Below are 5,000 nucleotides of genomic sequence, written 5' to 3'. Positions count from 1 at the left end.
TTCGTAGAATATTTTTCGCGCGTATTCGTTGAAGTTTATAAAGAAAATTGAAAAGAACGCCGGACCGATTCTCGAAATTAGAAATATTCGACGTCTGGCACACGTCTACTTGTTATTTTAGGATCTTCACAGAAATTCGTCGTCCGATACATCTAACACACCGAAATAATAATAATAATAATAATAATAATAAGAAGAAGAAGAAGAAGAAGATGATGATGATGAAAAAGAAGAAGAAGAAAAAGAGAAGAAAAAGAAATTTCTAAGAGTACGAGAAAGAAAGAAAAAGAAAAAAGGAAGAGAGAGAGAGGGAAAGAGAGAGAGAAAATCTGTTCTAAAAATAAAATAATAAAATAAAATTTAACTAAATTAAATAAAATAAATAATAAAATAGATCAATTAAGTAACAATAAAATAAAATAAAGAAAAGCGTGATTAAAGATTTATTTAAATTTTCTTTTCTCTTTCTTTTCTTTTCTTTCCCTTTTTTTTCTTCTCCATTTCACAGAAAAATCGCAACGTGAATTAGGTGTAATCGTTTATTAAACAAATCTCGATCGATGATCGACTGTTATTATTGAAAAAAAAAGAAAAGAAAAAAAAGAAAAAAAAGAAAAAAAAATCATTGCAAATCATTGCATATTTATAAGAATCATCGACGAAGGATCATCGACGAGGATATTTAACTTTGAAAATAATCAATTTGATGACTACGACGAGGACGAGGAGAAGGACGATGATGAAGAGGAAGAAGATGACGATCATGATGATGATGATGATGATGACGACGATGATGATGATGACCTCATAGATCATTGAGAAGTTGGACGGTCATCTCCTCCTCACCTATCCGGAATTATTAAGACGAAACTGGTTTTCACAATGATTTGACAGATAGATATAATTCTGAGATCATTGTGAAAGCTGATTTTGTTCAATAGTCGACGAAATAATCGAAGAGCAAAAGAAAATAATCTCTTGATATCGATCCAAGCAGCCAAGTAGTATCTACGAAAACGAGATACCATCCTTCGATCATACTTATGTGAGTATAATTAAATTAATATTTTTTAATTCAATGATTAAATTTAATTTTAATTAAACGAATCGAACGAATAATTCGAACGTATTCGTCTTCTTTTTCTTTTTTTTTTCTACTTTTCTATCTTTCCTATTTCCTTTCTTTTCGTTCTTTTCATTTTTCTTTTTTTCTTTTTTTTTTTTTATTATTATTATTATTTACACAGTCGAAAGGTCAACAGAAGTCAAATTCTAAATTATCAAAATGAACGCAACGATCGATTGGCGATCGTTAATTATTTATTAATGTAAATTAATATATATATATATATATATTATTATTATTAATTATCATTGGATGTACAATTTGTAATGATAAAAAATGTTTATAAATAAAAATGATTTTGATCGAACGTAAATGGGCATATCTGTGTGTGTCTATATATGTGTATTTATTTGTATATATGTGTTTGTATGTGTGTTAGTGTGATGCACCTTAACCATCGCTCTTTAAATAATTGTCGTATTTGGAAAAAAAATGGCGCTTCGTGTTTTTGTTTTTGTTTTTTTTTCCTTTTCTTCTTTTTTTTTTCTTTTTCTTTCTTTTATATTTATATTTTACGTTTCACCATGATCCTTTTAGCAATTAATATCAATCAGGATGAGCGTGAATCCCGTGTAGCTTCCCGTCTAACTTTCGACCCTTCCTCGTCGATCGTTTCCCCGGTGCAATTGTTGACAGATAAATATATTGGTGGTCGCACAAAGGGCTCACTGTTTTCGGCTCCCCACCTCTCCTCATTCCCACCCTTCTTGTCTTTCATCGTAGCACGCGCCATCAAAATGTATATATATATATATATATATGTGTGTGTATGTGTGTGTGTACGTACGTGAATAATTGTGTCTCGTAAAAAGATGTACGACCAAATTAATCGATATCCATATCGATTTAATACTTAATTTATTTATTTATTTATTTATTTATTTGTTTGTTTGTTTTCAATGTGAAAAATCTTTGTTCTCATCGTTCCATCATCTATCATATTTAATGATTTATTTTGTATAAAATCTTTGTAATATTATAATTATATAAATAATATTTCATATCTTTTATTATCAATTATTAAATCATAGTACGCACAAACACACACACACACACAGACACACACATATGTATATATTTATATATTTAAAATAATACAGATTATGAAATTAATTATAATTGAAATAAATAATATTTAATTAGAAATAATTTCACTAATCTATGATAATTTTTATTATATCAATATATATTAATGATTAAAATAATTTATTAAATAATAAAATAAATAATATTTCATATCTTTTATTATCAATTATTAAATCATAGTACGCACAAACACACACACACACACAGACACACACATATGTATATATTTATATATTTAAAATAATACAGATTATGAAATTAATTATAATTGAAATAAATAATATTTAATTAGAAATAATTTCACTAATCTATGATAATTTTTATTATATCAATATATATTAATGATTAAAATAATTTATTAAATAATAAAATATTTATTATATGATTAAAAAAAAAAATATATTAATCATCATAATCATACAAATAATATTTTTTTTATTAACGATTAAATCATAATAAACACACACACACACCCACATACATACATATATATATATATATATATATTTATAAAATATTTAAAGTAACATAAAGCAGCATCCAAGTTTGGTCCACGAGAACATCAGATAAGAATATTTTCTCAAAGAAACTCGAAGAGAAAGAGAAATGAGAGAGTAAGAGACAGAGAAAAAGAGAGAGATAGAGAAAGAGAGAGAGAGAGAGAGAGAGAGAGAGAGAGAGAGAGAGAGAGAAATACTAACGGGTGCTCGCCAATTAAGCATCTAGAGCGCGAACGAACGATGTACTTTTTTGTTGGAATTTCCGGTAGTGATTTATCAAACGGAAAGATGCTATCTGATGGACGGCTAACGGCAAGAAACGTCTCCTTCTCTCAAGAAGAAGAAGAAGAAGAAGAAGAAGAAGAAGATGAAGAAGAAGATGAAGAAGAAAAAGAAGAAGAAGAAGAGATTTCTCTTCGTTCGTTTCATATATTTTCAACGAGTAATAGACACATACATATATACACACACACACACATCACACAGAAATATATAATATAGCGGACACACACACACACACACACACACTTACAATCTCATAATACAGGGAATCGAACGAGAACGTCATCGAGTCGATCTATCTTCGATTAATCGAGCGTCACTTTTTTTCCCTTATAATCTTTACTATTAATTTACATTCAACGAATACGATTGATATCGGCGATCATCGGTGGTAGCCAATAGTCTTGTTTATTTTCTTATCTTTTTTCTTTTTCTTTCTCTTTTTTGTTTCTTCGATTTTTTCTTCTTTTTTCTTTTTCTTTTTTTTTTTTTCTTTTTTTTCTTTTTTTTTGTCACCTTATACACACTGCACATGCACATATGCATCTTATACCTTTCACAAGTTTCATCCTTTTTTTCATTCGATAAAATAATGTCGTTTTTCATTCTCTCTCTCTCTCTCTCTTTTTTTTTCTCTCTTCTTCTTTTCGTTTTTTTTTCTTTTTCTTTTTTCTTTTTTTTGTTGTTGTTGTTGTTGTTGTTTTTTTTCTTGACACTTATAACAATACCATCGATTTTCGTTCGATCCAAAGTAATTTTCTTTCTTTTTTTTTTTCTTCTTTTTTTTTTTTTATTACTAAACATTAATAATAACACGTAATATTAATTTTTATTCAATTGAAAGAAATTCTTTTACAATGAGATCACATTTTCACTCTTACTTCTAATTTTTCACGATTAAATAAGAACGATTGATATAGAAAAAAAAAAAAAAAAAAAAAAAAAAAAGAAAAAAAAATAAGAAGAAGAAGAAGAAAAGAAATATGAAAGCGTAAATTTTCATACGACAACTTGTATAAAAATCATCGTTCTCTCTTTCAATTTACGTTTCATAAAAAGAAAGAAAGACAGAAAGAAAGAAAGAAAGAAAGAAAGAAAGAAAGAGAAAAGAAAAGGAGTGATTAATATTAGAAAACAAAAAGGAAAAGGAAAAGAAACAGTAGGAACGACGTTTCGTGTTACTTTTTTAGTACACCATGTATATGGAAAATTGTGTCTGAGTAAAACTATCGAGTGTCAAACGAACCGAACTTTTAAGTTCAACGAAAGGGCTGCTGGTTTGTTGCTTTTCTGGTTGGCCCTTTTCTTTCCCTTCCGATCTTCATCATCATCATCATCATCATCGTCATCATCATCGTCCTATACTTTCTTCTTTCTCTTCTTATTCTTGAAGTAACACAGCTTGACGTGTGAATGAGAGAGAGAGAGAGAGAGAGAAAATTTCGAAGATGATAGCCATGTATATATATCGAGACACCAAACCTTTCGGAGCCTTTCTCATCCCTTTACTGGGATGGACACAGGCACTTGTTGCCCTTCCTCCACTTTCTCGTCCCCTCCTATTCCTCCTCCTCCTCCTCCTCCTTCTTCTCTTCCTCTTCCTCTTCTTTATCCTCCTTTTTCTGTACTCCTCTTCCTCTCCGCCTCTTCAAAACTACTCTCTGACAGCTCAGAAACGAACGAAGTGTACCCTCTTGAGTGTCCTTTATTTCTAAACTATCCCTTCGATCCTTTTTTTTCTTTCTTTCTTTCTTTCTTTCTTTCTTTCTTTCTTTCTTGCCTTCTTTCTTTCTTTCTTTCTTTCTTTCTCTTTCTTTTTTGTTTTCTTTGTCTTTTCTTTTCTCCTTTCTCTTTTTTAACAGATTTTTTCCTTGTCAAACTTATTCACGTTAAGATAGAGACGATGGTGTCCAATTAAAATTACTACGATAAATTTTTCATTTTTCCATTGTATTTTAATTCGATATTTAATGTTTGCATTTATACAGATATATGTTATTATATTT

General features: G+C 28.9%; 1 protein-coding gene across 3 annotated transcripts in view; it reads left to right on the top strand.

The window, feature by feature from the left end:
* The window catches only part of LOC124953200, a 101,373-nt gene that overhangs the window by 53,208 nt on the left and 43,165 nt on the right, over positions 1-5,000 (top strand). For 2 of the 3 annotated variants that reach the window (XR_007102160.1, XR_007102149.1), the window contains one exon: positions 122-274. The exons of the other annotated variant lie outside the window; for it this stretch is intronic. The gene's annotated coding sequence lies outside the window, so the exon portion shown is untranslated. Of the gene's footprint in view, positions 1-121; positions 275-5,000 lie in introns of those variants that run through there. 3 annotated transcript variants of the gene reach the window in all.

This window comes from Vespa velutina, chromosome 11, assembly GCF_912470025.1.
Source record: "Vespa velutina chromosome 11, iVesVel2.1, whole genome shotgun sequence".
Lineage (NCBI taxonomy): Eukaryota > Metazoa > Arthropoda > Insecta > Hymenoptera > Vespidae > Vespa > Vespa velutina.
Note: the sequence above shows the minus strand (reverse complement) of the source record. Positions and strands in the feature narration are given on the sequence as shown.